Source organism: Meriones unguiculatus, chromosome 7, assembly GCF_030254825.1.
Source record: "Meriones unguiculatus strain TT.TT164.6M chromosome 7, Bangor_MerUng_6.1, whole genome shotgun sequence".
NCBI classification, from domain to species: domain Eukaryota; kingdom Metazoa; phylum Chordata; class Mammalia; order Rodentia; family Muridae; genus Meriones; species Meriones unguiculatus.
The window spans coordinates 114,055,965-114,073,915 of NC_083355.1; the positions used below are offsets into that span (position 1 = coordinate 114,055,965).

At 52.0% G+C, this 17,951-nt stretch overlaps 1 long non-coding RNA gene across 10 annotated transcripts in view; it reads left to right on the forward strand.

Moving 5' to 3' along the window:
* Window positions 1-265: 265 nt before the first annotated feature.
* The window catches only part of LOC110551782 (uncharacterized), a 47,969-nt gene continuing 30,283 nt past the window's right edge, over window positions 266-17,951 (forward strand). For 5 of the 10 annotated variants that reach the window (XR_009593131.1, XR_002476592.2, XR_009593132.1 and 2 more), the window contains exons 1-5: window positions 266-411; window positions 3,030-3,242; window positions 3,337-9,258; window positions 9,361-9,530; window positions 17,661-17,744. This is a non-coding gene — a long non-coding RNA (uncharacterized LOC110551782). Of the gene's footprint in view, window positions 412-3,029; window positions 3,243-3,336; window positions 9,286-9,360; window positions 9,531-17,660; window positions 17,745-17,951 lie in introns of all 10 variants that reach the window. The other 5 variants (XR_002476591.2, XR_002476593.2, XR_002476594.2 and 2 more) reach the window with 5 other exon arrangements.

Sequence of the window (17,951 nt, forward strand, 5' to 3'; positions counted from 1 at the left end):
TGGGGTTATTTCCCCCCAGATTGTGTCTACAAATGGTCCTTCTATCCATGATCAGGGCTCATGTAGGGAAAAAGCATCAGCGACCATAGGGTGTTGGTCATGGCGGCCAGGGGCACTGCGGCAGATTTTTTTTTTCCTCCGTTCTTTGCTGCAGTCTGGGTGCGGCTACAGCAATTTGTCATAGAATCTGGGGGGCTCATTTTTCCGGCCAATCACTTTTAGAGAAATGAGCGCATTGCAGCAGAATGTGCTGACGTCAAGACCACCCCTTCTGCGCCTCTATATAAACCCCACCCAGCCAGCCCCTAGCGCAGACGGCGAAGAGCGGTGAAGAGCTCGCCTTGGCTCTTGCTCAGCCTTGGCTGCAGCTCCTCCCGAGACCGGGGCGCCCGCAGGAGAACCTCTTCCCTGGTAAGTGGTTGGCCATCCTTTGCCTGAAAGGATGTGCAAACTGAAGACGACATCTCCTCCCGGCTTAGGTGCTGTCCTCCTGGACACGCCAAAAGGCCTATGCTGAGGACCGTCTCCCGAAGGCAGCTCCTTACTTAGCCTGGTCCTCGGCATCATGGTACGAAATTCTGCCCAGAAGGATGACCGTAGGCACATTTTCCTGGGGGGGGGTCTACCGGGGCTCCTTTCTCACTTAGTTCTGGAGGGTGGGCTGTGAAAGATAGCCCAGTTCAGAATAACAGCAATAACGAGAGATTTCCCCCCCTTAAATCCAGTGTGTTGCGGTTTCTGGGGTCTAAAAACTTGATTTCGGGGGTTCAAAGCCACCTTTAGAAACGCATTAATGGTGGGAGACATGGCGGCAACGCATTCTGCAAGCCCCACGAATTAGGGGGGAAGGTACCTGAAGAGAAGGCTCTTGAGCCATCTTTTTCTCCTAGGCTTTAGGCGCGTTGTCGGTGGACGTGGGCGTGAGGTTTTAGAGGTTCGTGTTCACCAGCGATTCCGAATCCAGATGTTCAGGGTTAGTGTAGACCTGACCTCAGGCAAAATATAGGAAAAAAAAAAATCGTAACCGTTATCATCCGTATCTCCCCGATGCAGCCACTTTGACGGTGGGGAGAGATGATGTCAGTGGCAGATCTGCCCGAGACCCCCAGATCACATAGGGAAGGCTGCAGTTGGTGCGAGGGTCAAGGAATCAGGGTCTCAGATAGAGCAGAGGAGGGAGGTGGGCTGGGGGAGAGAGAAACCTATGTCCTTGCGTCTGAGAAGAAGGAAGGGAGAAATGCAGAAAAGGGGGTGTGTGGAGGTGGGGGGGTGATCTGGGTGCTGGGAATTGAGAATTTGGAGGCATTTTTCAGCATTGCGCATGATGGTCGCTGCAGGATTTTGACGTGTTGAAGGCTTCTGAATTTTGCTAAATCACCTTCTGCTGTTTCCTTTGTCCCTGTCAAGCCCCCCCCCCTGGCCGCCCCCTCCCCATCCTAGGCTGGCTGGTGGGGGGGGGGTGGCGCCAGAGGCTTGCTACGTGGCAGGTTTCTGGAAGGTTCTTTTGATAGCCGCAAGAGGGCGCTGGTGGCACTGCGGAATTTTGGGGGGCGGGGTGGGGAGGGGAGGGGAGGTGGCCTTTGTTCTCCTGCAGGAGGGGGTCGGTGGAGAGATGGGCTGCGTGACTGTGGGTTCATTTACCTAAGGGGAAATATTAGTGCGTAGATTCATGGGTTCACTGAGGCGCTTCTGCAGGACCTGCATAGGCCAGAGATGGCGTCATCTGCAGTGGCTGCGTGATCCAGGGTGCAATGACGCAGATTAATTAATTTTCAGTGATTTTTGGTTAGGAAGGTGTGGCTTTTTGAGGAAGGATTGCAAAAATGTTCATTAGGCTCCGTCCCTAAGGGTCTTGAGACTTGGCGTGATAGAGGGGGCCAAGGTTTTGGGAGGAGGATGTTGATATTGGGGGGAGGCAGGGTGGTCTGCCTTGATTAGATGTCATATAGCTGACGCCCTCAAAAGCGAGTGCTGTGTATTAAGAGCTAGGTCTTTAAATTTTAATTACGGTTAATTGGATTTACTGATGGTGGGGGGCAGCTTTCTGTTTTTACTTATCAGGAGTAGAATTGTGGTCTGGGGGAGCCCCTTACTGCGGGGGTCTTCTCATGGTCACGGCTCTGGCGCTAGGAGCCTCCTGATGTGTATGTGGGTGCTGCGTCACGCCTGGCTACTGTTGCCTTGGAGAGGCGGTGGGGGTGCACAGCGGCCCTGAGAGATGGGCTGGTGTGGGCTATGCCCCCCTTGAAGCTTGAAACCTGTTGGGCACCCCCTCCCTCCTCCTACGTCAGCCTAGCTCTAGCAGCTGCGCCTTGGCACCAATGGGGGTGCCGCAGGTGGTTGCGCTATTGGACTCTTGGTGCGGGCCGCGCGCCCCCTAGCGGTCTCTATGTGCAAATGGTTCTCGGCCTGCTAGCCTGGCGCTAGAGTTGCGCATGCGCACATAGCTAACACTTGTGACCTGTCAATCAACTCATCTGTACCCCTCCCATTGCTGTCCTCCCCTCCCATTTCTCCTCCTCCTCCCCTCCCAATTCTCCTTTCCCTCCTCCCCCTCCCATTTCTCCTTTCCCTCCTCCCTCTCCCATTTCTCCTTTCCCTCCTCCCCCTCCCATTTTTCTCCCTCCTTCCCCCTCCCATTTCTCCTTTCCCTCCTCCCCCTCCCATTTTTCTCCCTCCTTCCCCCTCCCATTTCTCCTTCCTTCTCCCCCTCCCATTTCGTCTCTCCCTCTTTCCCCTCCCACCTTCCCCCTCCCATCTCTCCTCTCCCTCCTCCCTCTCATTGCTCCTCCCTCCTCCCTTTCTCCTCCCTTCTCCCCCTCCCCTACCCATTTCCCTCATTCCTCTTACCCCTCCCTTATTTTTTCCCTCCCCTTCAACCCATCCCTGCTCCTCCCTGATCCTTCACAGCCCCCCTCCCTCCCAATCCCTTCCTTCCCTTCACTTGCCCCCTCCCTCTCTATGCTGTTCTTGTGCTGGCCGTTAGAGGTCATCAAGATAGTTTCTGACAGCCCCCTCCTGTACCACAGGATCGCTCTTCAGGGATGACGTCACCCCAGTCTTCAAGGACCACCTTCTATGGATGCCAAGTGCGCAAGTGCCTGTGGCGCAGTATCTGCTCCGCACCTCTACCTCCTGGTACCACAGCCACTCCACATCACATGGCCATTGGACTCCCCCCACCCATTTCCCACTTATCATCGCCAGACACATTAGCCATTAGAGACAATTAAGAGTGCTAAGTAATTAACTGTAATTATAATTAATTAGCTTAAATTGTAATTAATACCTATACCTGGGCATTTGCTGAATTCTCTAACCTTTGATTATTTGTAGAGCCAAGGAGCATGGATTTCTGGAACCCACCAGCATTCAAAGCAAGCTCTTCTGGACCCCCGAGGATCAGGACATCGAGGGACAAGGAATAAAGAGGACCAGCAGTGTCCAGCTAGCCTCCGTCTGGGTTCAAACTTGAGCCATTGCCCTAGTGAGGGGGCAATGGTCACGACCCTTGACCTTTGCTCTGCTTGTGCCTTGAGTCTGAGCCCTTCCCTATATGTCTTTGCTTGTGTTCATCTGCCAGTGAACTGGACTGCTTCCCTCCCCAAGGGGGGGGTCATCCCTTGTGACTGACCATGTTGTCCTAACGATGTCCTGAGCAGAAGGATCCCTTTGGGAACCTCTCAGGAGGGGTACCTGGGCCAGGGGCAACCAGCATCTTGCTGGCAACTCTGTGGGTTGGGTGGGGTGCTTCTGGAATGAGCATGCGGCTGACCCCCAATGGCATGCCTCCCCCCCTCCACCCACCTCTTTGGAGATGTCCCTTCCTTTTGGGGTAGTGGGGACATTAGGAGCAACCCCCTAGGGTTGTTGTGAGAATTAAATGAACTCAAGCAGCCTGAGGCAGGGCTGGGCAGAAACCTCAGCACATGTTTGTTGAAAAGTTTGCAGGTGGATCTGTTCCCACCCACTCATTTGTCTCACCTGTCTCATCTATTCTGCAGACTCCTGCAGCCCCTGTGCACAGGGCCCTCCTTGCAGCAGGTAGGGGCTCCTAAAGACAGCAGGCCGTCGGGGAGACTTTGAGTAAGGACGTGTGGCCATTTCCAGAGCACTTTCTATGTACTATGCCCATGATGTTTTTACGTGTATGGAAAGGGCAGCGTGGGTTGGGGGGTGTCTAGAGAGGGGTGAATTGGCATTAATTTTCATGATTTTTAAAGAGGTAGGTGGGAAAGAGAACTGGGAGGGACCAGCCTCACTCATGGGGTTGGACTTAAATTTACTCTGAGGACAATGAAGTATTTTGCCACATTGCTGGCAAGAGAAGGGGTCAGAGTTGGATCTGGGCGCCCCTGACGCTCCCATTGCCTGTCCTCTCCCTAGAGTCCCTTTATTTCGTATCAGACCTTTCACGACATCAAAGTCTGCCTAAAATCCCAGCTTCCCAAGGGTGGTCTTGGGGAGCTTCTGGGGGAGGGGGTGGCCCAAGTCTGGTAGCATGTGCTGACTTCACCTCTTAGTAATGGTGTGACCTTTTAAACAAGTCACCTAGCCTCCACGTTTCAGTTCCTTTCACACCTAAATAGGTATTTAAAAAAAAAAAAAAGAAAAAAGAATAAAGAAAGAAAAGAAAAAGAAAAAAAAGAAAGAAAACAGGGAAAAAAACAAAACAGATCAGAACAAACAAACAAACAAACAAATGGAAACCAGCTTATCTATGGCACAGGGTGCTTCTGAAGACCAAAATGTAGCTCACGAGAAAGTGCTCTGTAAATTGCCTGAAATTGCCAACTACTCAGTAACCAATGGGGCAGTCCACATTGCCCACCACCCAGCCTTATTCTTCCACAGTACTGAGCACTCTGTAGGTGCTGGGTCTATTTGTGCTCAATAAATAATTTCCAGAATTAAAAAAAAAAAATAGCTCAACAAACATTTTCTGAGATGCTGACCATTTGCCTGATGCACCAGGCTACAGCTAAGGTACAAAGACAGGAGAACAGTCTCTTTTGGAAGCTAATTGGGGCCCATTTTACCAGCACTTTCTTTGGTCGCCTTTTAAACCAACCAGTTTTGTCCAGACGAGACAAAACACCAACTGGGCCGATTTAGGGAAAGCCCAGCTTGGAGTGGACAATAGCATCCAGGCCTCTGAAAGGGGCTGATTGGATTATGAGGCAAATGGAGGCAGAAGGAAGACTTGGAAGGTGGCAAATGCAGTGGGCGGAGACCACTCTGAGTTAATTCAGGCTATCAGGAGGGACCCTTTCCATCTCAGAGTGGCCAGGGGCGTGCACTACTGCTCCTTCCATTGTTACTGTCCAGCACACATGGAGCCTGAAGCCACCCCTGGCCCCTCTCTTGCAAGCGTCCATTCATTTGATGCTCACAACTCCCTGTCCTGACCCAGGGCCGGCCTGCCATCTCGCGGGGAAGCAGAGGTCACCAAGCGGCTTCTTGACTGGGGCCCCCACACATCGTGACCTCATGACCTTCTCAGTTTTAGCACTGGACATGTACCTGTTTCAAGCCTGCACCTCCACCTCAGTTCCCCTCTGGATTCCTGACTCTGCTGTCCCCACCTGGAGCCCCACTTCCTCCTGTCCTCCTTCCTCGCCACTCCAGTGTCTGTCTTTCCTTCACAGCCCGGCTTCTCGAGGCCTGTCTACACTCGCTGCTTTCCTTCCTCACCTCCAATTTCCCCTCCAACCCACTGCTTCCTGACTCGCTCTTCTCCATCGAACGGCTCGCTCAGGTAAAGACTTTTCTGTAGCTTGACCCTTGGCACGACTCCAGCCTGGCTGGACACAAGGACACATGCATCTCCATTCTTCCTGCTCCATGGCTTCTCGGCGCTGGTTCCCTTCTATTTCCACATTACTGGCTTCATGGACACAACTATTCTCACCTTCCTTGGGAACTTGCCTTCCCAGCCCTCTCAACTTCCCAAACCTGCCTCATGCCCCTCAGAGGGCAGAAGCACCTAGAGCACTCTGGAGTTGGCTCATCTGGGTTCAGGTCTTAGGTAAACCACTTAACACTGGGATTACTGTATAGGTCAGCTCTTCCAAGCTACCTACAACAGGGTTAATGGAAGGCCAGGTGAGTTCCATCAGGTAAGACACAGACCTCCTAGCTAAGAGACTGGAAGTGAAGTCAATTAGGCATTCCTGAGCAAATGAGATTTGGGTCACAATTAAATTTTCTTGAAGTTAGGTTCCCACAGAGAAGACCAAAGGGGAGAGGAGGAGGGGAAGGGAGGGAAAAGGGGCATTGAAGACAGCACAGGTAAGGAAAGGGGGATTTAGAGAATATTAAGACCTACCCAAACTTCATCTAGAAAAAGCTTTTCCTCTTAGGTTAGCCTGGGCTTAGAATTAAAAAAAAAAAAAAAAAGACAGAAGGAAGCTTTTAAGTTGATTACCCAGTGACAAATCCCAGGAAACTTCCATATCATATCGCCCCATTGAAGGGTTTTGAGTTCCTCTCCCGAGGTTTAACCTCTGCACCTCCTGCCCCTTCCGTACTGCCTCCCTAGACTGGTGATTAAGTCCCGATGGTACAAGAAGGGTCTCAGGGAATGACCAGCCCACAGGACAGAGCCACCCCTGCCCCCGAGCTGGGTTTTCTTTCCCACTTTCTCCTTAATGAACATGAGGCTAATCTTGGGCCTTGTGAAAGGAAGAGTCTGCGCAGCTAATGAGGTAGCTGCTGGCCTCCAATATTCATCTTTTAAGGAGCCCTCTTTGTCTGCGAAGGAAAAACACACTGATTACCATAATGAGCTGAGCTGGTGGCTGCGTGGTGGGGGGGCCTTGGGTTCTTAAGCCACACTTTAACGTCAGCTAGATTTCCCTCCTCACTGAAGTCTAAGCCCCTGTCCCACTGCGAGGCCCACTGAATGGGGTTGCAACCTCAAGGTGGCTTTGTGACAAGGAGCTACAAAAGGTCCACACTGACTGCACTCACTTCTTACCCAGCCTCCTGCCAAGCTTTCTATGGCCACCCCAGCAATCAGCAGACTGGTTAACAGTCCTGGGGAAGGGGACTCTCCCTCCCTCCTCCCCCCCTCTCAGTGGGTTCACCAGCTGCCTAAAGGTTCTGTACCACCATGGGCCCAAATTAGGTCACCACCTTGTACTGGAGTTGAAGCTAGGGCACCAGGCCAAAGGCCTCTGGGAGTAGAAGCCACACTCCCCACAGTGTAGTGTCAGCTTCCCTGAAGCCACTTCAGATACTCTAGGAGTCTGGGAGTATTTCAAAAGCTAGGGACTATGGGGAGGGCCTTTGCTCAGCATGCTACAGCTCTAGGTCATCAGGCCTCCAAACTTAACAGCCTTGAACAACTCAAGCAAAAGACACCCCCCCATCTTGATTTTCTGGAAGGCAGGCAGCCTGTACGTAGGAGGGTTTGAGCTAGGAGGGTTTGAGCTCGGGCGAACTGCTTCCTTGAGCATAGTGTGCTTTTCACCACTTTACCCCATCTCCCGGGGCCCAGAGTGTATCAGTGGGTATAGCACAATCCCCTACCTCTCCCCTCCCAGCCTATCCAGGCAAGCTTCAGGGTAGTTGGCCCACAGACCTAGGGCATTCTGGGTACTCAACATATATGGACTCAATCAGGATATGTTGGAAAGCTATGGAGATGAAGCTAAGGAAGAGAGGAGAGGGAGGAGGCAGGAAAAACCCTAGCCCCCAATTCTCCTGAGAACTACTGTTTTTCTGCCTTTACTGCCCATTCCCCCTCCATTCTCTGTCTCAGCCTCCCTCTGTTTGTCTCCCTCCCTCTCCCATTTGAATCTGGCCCTTCTGGGGCGCCCCTAGGCCACCCCTTCCTCCTCTGGGTGTCCCAGCACCAACCCGGTAAATAGTGGGGCTCAGTAAGAGTATGTGGGATGTATGGAAGGACAGGTGGACGAATGGATGGGTTCAACTGGCACACCTGGGCAGGTCAGGGTCAGAGGTGGGGGTGGGGTGGGGCTCAGGGGATTCCAGGGAAGGAGCTACCTGCCCTAGTGTCAGCCCCCTTTAAAGGGGTCCTGTTGTTGCTCCCATGCATTCATCCACGCGTTAACCCTGTCATCCAACAGTTGATCCTAACTGAGCGTGCCCATGGTCCTGGCCCTGGGCTTGGCACCTGCCACCTAGCTTGTCCCTTGATGGCCTCTGCTTCCCAGGGAGGGCGAGCTGGGGGGTTGTCTGGGAGCCAGAGCAGTGGTCTCTGGCTCCATAGTGGGCATTCAGAGGGCATGGGGTGGGCCTGGTTTGCCTGCCCTGCCTTCACGCAGACCTGCTCACCCCCAGGGCCTTGCCCCCCTCTCTGCCTCCCTCCCCATTCATGGCTGAGTATGGGCTACTGGCCCTGCAGCTTAGGGCTTAGGCAAACGCAAAGGAACAGCTGTGATGTGCCATTGGTCCTGGCCACACAGGTCTCCCTCCGTGGGTGATGGGGGTCTGAGGCTATTGGACCCTTTCCACAGTTTGTTCCTCCCCCTGGGACTCAGTCCAGCCTTTTTTGTCCCCAAATATTGGCTGGGGACTGTGTCCCAATGCCAGGAGCCTCCAGAGAGCATGTGCAGGCCCCGCCTCTGCCTGGCTGCCCACCTGCTCTTCTCCACCTGCTGGTTCCCCCCTGCTTCTACGGTGCCCGGGTTCATCACCCTCTTAGCATTCTGCTTGCATAGCCTTTTCCCATGGTGTCTCCCTAACACCCACCTGTGCCTCGGTCCCTGGGGTTACCCTACTCTACCCTCTCCTTCGGGTCTCAGCCACTCCTACCTCTGCTTTCCAGGCTGCCTTCCCTCGCTAAGCCCACACCTACGGCTAACCCGGTCCATCTGCTGCCCCTTAGCCTTGCCACCAGGTCCCCATATCATTGTGTCCCCCCAACTCAGTGTCACCTTAGTGGCCAGCAGCCTCCCTGTGCTTGTTGGACAATCCCTTGCTGGTTCTTCATCTCCTATGGGCCTGGTTTCCAGGGGCTGAGTGCCCAGGGGCTCAAACCAGGTTTCTGACTTGGTTTGCTGGCCCTGGAGACTCCTACCGTCGTCATCGTGGTCGTTGGTTGTTTCCTGGTGGGTGTTGCCCACACATACCACCACTGTGTCCCTGAGAGTCCATGGCTCCGCCCTCCTAGGCCCCTTGCTGACCATTTGGTGTTGTTTTGGGGGCTACTATCCAGGCCTGTCGCGTCTTCCTGTGCCATTTCCTGTTGTGCTCAGGTTCTACGAGCCGCCCATCTCCACAGAGGAGCAGGTGAGGCCGCTGCGTGTCTTCATGCGTGTGAGTACAGGTGGCTTTTCTTTTTGTCAAGGTGTTCGCTTTGTAGGAATTCTAATTCTTTGCCTTTCCCCGAAGCTGGCATTGCCCACCGGCCATGCTGAAGAACAGAAGATTGAGGACCCCAGGACGCCCAGCGTGAGGACCCCGGGAGGACCCCACGAGGACCCCACGAGGACTCCATGACGCCCAGCGCGAGGACCCATGCCCTCACGACCACATGCCTTTCGCCACCCTCCTGGATCAGGGTGAGTCTCTTGCGCCGACAAACACAACTCCGTTAGAATTCAGTGACCTCACATCTTCACTCAGAGTACACAGGGAGGGGGGCTGCTTACCAAGCTTCCGACATTAACCTTGCTGCCTGGATGCCTGGACTGTGCTCGGAGCCGAGACCGTCGCCACAACGAGACAGCCTGTGCGGGAGTCCACCCTGGCCACTGCCTAGCAGGGACCAGAGACGGTAAGTGGGGACAGGCCATCAGCATGCTACATTCCTGGGAATATCCAGGGCAAGACACACAGTAGGCACACAGTCAGCCTGACTGAGTTTTGACATGAAACCATAGGCCCTTGGCCTTGTCCCACCACCATCTCCAGCCTTTGTCCCATTTAGGGATGTGGGCACAGGTGGCCATCCACCCATGGGGGAGACATCTCTGCCCCCGAGCCATGGCCGGGAGAATTGGGGCCTTGTACACATGGCCCTCGACAATGTCGTCTGATGAAGTGGTGGCTCTAAGAGCATTTGTCGTTCTTTTCCTCACGCCTGACAGTGCAATGAGACGGGAATGTTTGTTTAAACAAACTCAGTAATGGTGGGAAAGACACAGACGGCTTCATCATTTGTTTGTTGGTTTTTCCTTTAAAACCATGTACTTAAAACATGTTAAAAAGACATTGAAGGCTTTTGTGTGGGGGGGGGGGGGGAGGAAGGAATGGTGAAGGTAAGACCAGTCTTTATACAAAAGGCTGGACGGTCAGGTGAGTAGGGCAGCCATCATGGAGGCTTTTGCCTTACTCTGGGGCAGCATGGGACATTGGGGAGCATTGACTGGGTCCATGTCTGACCTTGGCCTAGTTGCTATCCTTCTTGACGCCTTGAACAGAGGTCCATGCCCCTGCCTCAAGACTCCTCCCACCATATCAGCCTGCTTGGGGGCCTTGCGTTTCCCATGTATCTCTGATTTTGATTGCAGCTTCCATGATATTCTCTCATTAAACAAGATTTACTGATGGCCCCTGTACATCTCCCTCCAACTTTCTCCCCCTGACATGGAAATGGGATGGGATCCTATTATTAAAAAAAAGCTGGCAGTTCAGGAGGGGGTCAAGCACCCAGGCCTGGCCTTTGCCTGCCCGCTTTCCCTCTCTGGAGAGCCCAGCAGGCTGCAGAGAGGAGGGAGTGTGTGCCTAGGGTACCAGGAAGGCACTGTCTCATGACATTTACTCCGTAGCTGGCATTTACTGAGCAGCCTGCAAACACAGCGACGTGACTAGCGAGGAGGGCTGGGAGGGGAGCTTTACTCAGGGCGGGATACCAGCTCCCAGGGGCATCAAATCCTGAGCTTATACAAAGCCACAGGGTAGCAGTCTGTGCTGAGCCAAGGACTGGAGGCTCTGGGCAGGTTCTTCAGGGGCAGCACAGAACTTAGGGGGTTACAGGCTAGTTAAAGGTGAGGCCTAAGAGACCCAACCATGAGGCCAGTATGTCCCCTTATCCCAGAATGTTCCCACTCTCTGCAGACAGCCCCACTTACCCTCCCAGGGGTCTGGAATAAGTTATTTCCTCAAGACTAGGTTTTACGTGAAGGTGTGTTTTGATTTACTGATGTTTCAGAGACTGGAAACTAAATCTCAGGCAGATACATCTTTTGGAGATTTTGTGTGACATTACGTTAAAAAAAAAACAGCAAGATATACTAGGTTCTCAATTAATAGACTCCACCAGTCTCTTAGATTAGAATCTTGGCAACTGCTGAGATGTTGGTACTCTGAGAGTCAAAGGAAAGGATTATTTTCAGGAAAATTCTTTTCGATCCTTTGGACACTCCCTGAGCCATGAGGGTTGGAAAGGAGACCCTAAGTGCCAAGAGAGCAGGCCAGGGACCTTGCCACCTGGTGGAAGGGTGGGAGGTGCTCTGCGGCCATTTGTCATGGCGGTAGGCAGCGAGCTCCCCAGAGTTTTCGCTAACTCGGTGCTCCATGTTGTCAGACTGTGGGAAAAGACAGTGTTTTTTTGTGGGAGCGCCTCTCCATCTGCCCCTGGCGTGGGCTATGTGGAGGTCTGCCTGTGCTGTTGCAATCCCACCTGCAAGTTGCCGGCTGCAGGCTTCAGGGCCCCCAACTTGTGTGATTCCAAGCCCAAATGCACTCTGGAGTACATTTCTCTAAATGATGTCAAAACCTGGCAAGACTTAAGGGCAGCAGGATGCATATGTTTCTTATTCATTCATGGACATGAAGTAACTTAAATGTGTGTGGGGGGCTCTTTCTTTCTTTCTTTCTTTCTTTCTTTCTTTCTTTCTTTCTTTCTTCTTTCTTTCTATGAGCAATCTGACTTCTCAGAATAATAATAAAAAAAATCTACCAATCTTGTAATGAGCTGGCTGATGAAGAGGAAGGAGGTATCACACAAAGGGGTATGGAGAGAGATAAATTGAGGTCTTCAAGGGATAAAGGGCAGTGGACAGTGAAGGACATGAAGAAGCCATGTTGGAGAAACTGGGGCAGCTGCAGCGGGAATGGTTTCTTCTCAGAGACTGGAATTTAACAGGCTGTGAATGGTCCCCAAATCTAACCAACCCCTCCCTTCTGCTGCTTTGAGCTCCATCCCTCTCAGAGAAAGGAAGGAGGAAGTGGGGTGTGGGCCCCCATCCCTGGTTGGCAGGACTGCTTCAGGCACGGGCTTCTCTGGCAGGTGGTGACAGATCTGTGGGAGCCCAGGCTATCCATGGACACCCCAGACTCTTCTAGGCTTGGGCAGGGTGTGGTGCCTGTGTGGCACCGAAAAATCAGTCAGGTGGGAGTTAGGGAAACCTTGGAGCCCTCTGAGAAGCCTCTGACGGTGTTTTCTCCTGGGCACCTTAAAACACAGCAATGGGGCTACAGTGTAGCACAGCGTTAGCGGAAGGATTCTGGACTTCCATCTTTGAAGAATGTCTGGTGTTGTCTGGAATTGTCTGGCCCTGAGACCAGTGTCTGGGGCCTGCCTCTTTCTTGGGGAGTCTGGTCACTTTAGCCAGGCTTCTCAGAGGCATTGTCTGCATTTGTGTGTGTGTGTGTGTGTGTGTGTGTGTGTAGGGCAGGTGTCAGGTGACAGAGGCCAGTAGCTCTCCCCCCCCCCAACTCAAGCAGGATGTGTGTGGGAGAGGAATTAATTAAGGCAAGAACAAGGGTGGAGGGTACAGTCTTGACTTCTTAATTGCTCTCTAGTTTCTTTGGGCTTAAGAGAAAATTGCAGATGGTGAGGTCTTCCCTCCCCTGGCTGGGAGTGGGGCCCCGGAGCCTGGCTCCCCACCACCTTGAGCTGGCCTTCTCTTCTCTCCTGTGAATAGGGTCTTTGGCTGGGGCTTAAGGAGGAGACTCTTAGCCTGGGAGCTCTCAGGCCTCTGCAGCTGGAAACAAAGGCTCAGGCAGAAAGGAATGTGGCGGAGCCTTGTGAGCACAGCCACCTGGGGATAATTGGGAGAGCGACCTCCTCCATGAGTTTCCCAGGTCCTGTGAATGCCTGCTGTCAATGGAAGGTGCCCTTTCTTCAGATGAAAAGAAGAAAGCCTCAATTACCTACCCGACATGGAGTGTGTGTGTGTGTGTTCCCTGGGGGTTGTGTGGGGCCCTTCGCATGCCCCCTTTGTGTCTCTCTATCTCTGTCTCTATCTCTCTGTCTGTTTCTGTCTCTCTGTGTGTGTGTGTGTGTGTTTGATCTAGAAGCGTACCCCTGTAGTTTGATGGCCCATGTAGCTAGTCACTCACTGTCTGACCCTGGGGGGCCCTTAAGCTTGTTCTTCTTAGGGTTAGATTTGTGTAGTCTCTTAGGATAGAGGGGTAGGATAACTATAGGCAAGAATTTGTTCACTCTGGGCCTAAAGCCCAAAAGATGCTTTAGAGACAGAATGGGGCCAAGTCAAGAATGGAAAATTGGGGAAAGAGGAGAGTGGAAGGGCCAAAGAGTGAGCGCATGTCTTCAACGGCCACCAGGGACCACAGCTGTGTGGCTTTTTTGCCTTCCAGCATTTTCTCTGGGTCATCCCATACATGGGTAGACAGCCATCTCTCCAAGTTTAGGATACTGGGGCAGGGGTCTGAAATTGAGTTGGTGCGTGGTGGGTGGGTATGGTTAGAAGAAGAAGTCACAGCGACTTCCTCCTAACTGTATGCAGCCTGGGATGTGGGTACTAGGCAGGTACAGCCCCTGTGGTTGACCAGAGGAGGGAAAGCAGAAGTCTGTGACTGGCCACTTTGGGTCTCCATTAGCTTTCTCGTAGACTGCCTTCTTACTCCTTAGAAATTGTCAGATGGTCAAGGAATGAGGACGTGGGTCTGGAGTAGGTAGCTGCCTTCCAGTGTCTGAGTCCAATGTCTTGTTAGCCTTCCCTATGGAAGCAACCTCAGCCTCTGCCTTCAGGCCTAGGGGTCATTGTTTTTCCACCCTTAAGATTGGGAGTGCAGGTCCTTGGTCATCTGAGGCCTTTGGAGTCTGAGTGCACAAGTGACCTCACATCTATTGCCCCATGCCTTAGAGGTGAGGAGGCTGGGAGGGTCTGAGTCTCACTCCAGCTGGCTGAAGCCCTGAGTGACCCACGTGGTCAGAGGGTCTCAGGCCTTCACTGGGTTCCTCACAGACAGCTCTTGGAGATCACAGGTCTTAGTGGAGGCCATTGCTCAGCGGAGGCCGGAGGAAGGTCCCTTGGGCTGCCTCATGTGCTGTGGTTGAAGGGATTAGTTGTTACAGGGAATTATTCAAACAGACATGGCACAGGCCAGGTTGGGAAGCCGGTTTTTGGACCAAAGAGCATCCCTTATGTACTGAGACTTAGACCGCTGGCTTCCATGCCAGGAGGGTGTGCCCCAGTGGTGCTGTCCCAAGTGGGTCATTGTGCACCCTTTGGTCAAGAGGCACTTGGCATCACCCTTGTCTGCCATCCTGGCCCACTCAGGGAAGAACTTCTTGCAGAAGGCACCAAGGCAGCAACTTGTTAAAAAAAAAAAAAAGTGACTGGTGCACAGTCACCCACCGCCACCCCCTTGTGTACTCAACTCTGTCCCTGGGCCTCAACTTGGTAACCAGGAGCTTACAGACCTTTTCTGGCAGTCTGCGCCCATCATTATTGTGGTGGGCTGCAGCTTTTGTTTTGTGACCTTGGTTGCTACAATACCTGCGAGCTGAAATGAGGAATCAAAAAATTGCCAGCTTCAATTAGACTGGAAGACTGTGTTCCCAAGGCTGCCTCAGCCTGTCTATCCATTAAGGGTAAACATGTTCCAAATAGGTCCTAATTCTCTCTAATTGCCCACTCCTGAAGCAAAGAGGTGAAATTCCAGGAAGAGGCATATATAAACATCCTCTGAAACCCGACCAACGAAAATTAGAGGGCTGATGGGGCCCCAGCTCAGAGAACGGGACATGGTTTCAAAAGATGTCCCAATTACCTCTCCCATTTTCATAAATGGGCCTGTAATGTCCAGGGCCTGGGTCTCAACAAAGGTACAGGAAATGAGCTCTGCAAAGAGCTTACATTTGTCAGAGGAACTTGTAAGAGGGTAGTATTTTCTCAACAGGTAGGAAGCAGGCAAGGCTGATGTAACTGCAGACTATTTCTTGAAATCAACATTTTAGTAAAAATAGCCCTTTGACGTCTTTTTTCCTGTGTTTGAAACATCAGTAAGATATTTGTACCAAAGACAAGCTAGATCAATTAGGTCCTGTGTGCCTCCAAAAGAGAGAAACTTCCCCTCCCAAAACAAAACAAAAAAACACAAAACCACGCTTAAGATGCAGAACTAGAATGTTCTGCTCCTGCTGAGCCACAGAGGACGCACAGCCCCCATCACTTTATAGGTGTGCCGTGAGCTCAGAGCATGCACTTGCAGGGTCTTCCATCAAACGTATGCGACAATGCTTCCTGCGGACTCTATAAGGTCTTGTTTTTCCCTTTGGCTCTAGACAGTGACTCATCTTTGCAGCTTTTCTGACATTTGTTAAGATTCCAGCCCCGCACTGTGTTATTAATACATCAGGGCAGACCTGGAGCTGGTACACGCAGTTTTTAAACCAAAGCATGACTTTGCCAGGGTTATGGGCTAGCATAGCAGCCTGGGGTCTGCATGTCGGAGTTCATTAAGGACAGTCAGGCGTGCTGAGGGTCCACAGGGGCCTGGAGGAGAGGCAAGAAAAAACCCAGATGCCCTGGGCAGCTTCTGATTACTGCACTGCCATTAAAAACAAAATAGACAACAACAGAAGTAGCAGGGCAAAGGCCCCAGCTCATGTTCCTGCAAGGAAACAGCAGTGTCTTTGGTCTTGCTGTGTGTTCTTGGTCTGGAGTCTCATTGTCACCTAGGGACCACGGTTACACTGAGTGGCCACCCCAGCCATGGCTAAAGGATGTTCAGTATGCAGTAGGTGGTCCTGAACTCTTGGATAACCAGATAACCTCCAGCACACTGAAATCTTCTGGTTGCCCTGTGAACACTTGATTTTAAGTCACAGAATCAAGCAGTTATTTGAGTCATGCATGTGGAGCTCAGGCCAGAGAAGGGGTTTGCAGGAGGCTTGGAAATAAGAAGTGTGCCCTAAGTGTGCCTTGGCAGGGTTTGGAGTGCCTCAGCCAGAGACCCATATGGGAATGGAGGGCACTGGTGGGAGAATCTGTGTGTGGAGGCTGAAGTAAGGGTAGGGCAGAGAGTCCTTGGAGGCCCAGCAGAGGGCAGGTATCTGACAGCCAGACTAGGTATGTACCAGGTCCCATGGCTCTCTGTATATCCCACATTCCCTGCCACACTCATGTCCCCGCATTTTCTTTCTATCTCCCAGTTGCCCTCAGCCTCCCCATTCACCCCTCTGGGTCACTTGCATCTCACTTAAAGACAGTCCCCAAAGGGATTTGGAACAGTCCCTGGCATTCTCCTTCTCCCATCCTGACACCCACTTCTAGCCATGGAAGACCCCTTTTGCAACATCATTTTACCTTTTCCAGAAGCTAGTAACACATTTTAAAGATTGACTCATTTAAAACATGTTTTTATCAAGTCATTTTGCCCCCTTAAGCATGAGTTTGTAGAAAAATTAAGGCAGTGGATATTCGGGTTGGGATAAGGCTCAACTGGCAGAATGTTTGCTTAGCATAGAAGGAGCCTTAGGGTTTAATCATTAGCACCACAAAAAACCAAATGTGCTAGTGCCTGCCTGTAACTTCAGACTTGAGAGGTAGAGGCAGGAAGGCTAGAAGTTCAGGGTCATTTTCTATGACCTGGCAAGTTTAAGGCCAGTCTGGGCTACATGAGAACCTGTTTCAAAAATAAAATTAATATTTTAAAAAAGAAAAAAATATATATATATACACACACACACACACAATCACCCTCCCCCTTCATTAACTCTTGGGTTCACATAGTGCATTTCTTACCTGCCACAGGGCAATACTGCCTGGAGAATACTAGATGTGGCCCATGCCGTGAGGCTGGCTTTATGTTGTACTTTCTGTGGACGCTGGTAATTGTCTAGTAACCCGAGTTTTCATTGTGTACCTCAAGTTTGAGATACATTCTGGGCTTGTAACAACTTAGTGTGTTGTGTTCCATGGGGTTCGTTACACTCCTGTGACATAGGTGGCTGCTCAGGGACCATAGAGGTCACCTGTCATCTTGTGTGCAATGGTTGTTCAAGACACTATCCGCTGAAAACCCTGTGGTATTAGCACTCATGCTGGAATCCTGGCACCGTCCTCCCTTGTATGGTCACCAGGTCTGTGTCCAGCTTGGCCCCCTGATTTGTCCCAGGGCACAACCTGTGCCCTGCCTTCAAGGTGTTTTCAGAGCTCTGCCTACCAGGGAGTGGGCTGTGTCACTAGGTATCAGTGTGCATCTTATAGGTGCAGTGGTCCTAAAGCTTTGCTTTCCACCATGCAGTCTAGTAGCAGGGCTCTTGGTATCTGCCCCATCCCCACATAGGCAGCTGGTAGAGGGTGAGCATGGAATGAGTGGGTTGAACAAAGAGACACTGCCTTCCGTGGATTTCATATTTGTGGAAGATGAGAGAGTCCCTGCTTTAAGCCATCGTTGCGTCCTGCACAGGTGTCACCTTCCGTCAGGCCCCTCCTCGTACTTGCTGTCCCAGGTGGGGTTCTATCCTGTGACTGCAAGCTTTCTGATTCTAGCCAAAGTCATCACCTGGAACCCTGCGTGGGACCCTGGACACACGGACATGGACACATGCCCCCAGGACCCTCCAACTGTAAATCGTAAGTGGCTAGAGTACAGTGAGTGTACTTAGGGCTGATGCGGTGGGTATTCCACTCAGTGTCAGGCGAGCTGCAGCCTGTACAGATGGGGTGGGGGAGGGGTTGCCCAGTGAGCCAAGTCGAGGGCTGACCTGGTGCTTGTGTTGTAAGATGGGAGCCTCCATCTGCCTTGTGTTGTCTCTGTCTCAAAAGAATTCTATAGGCAGC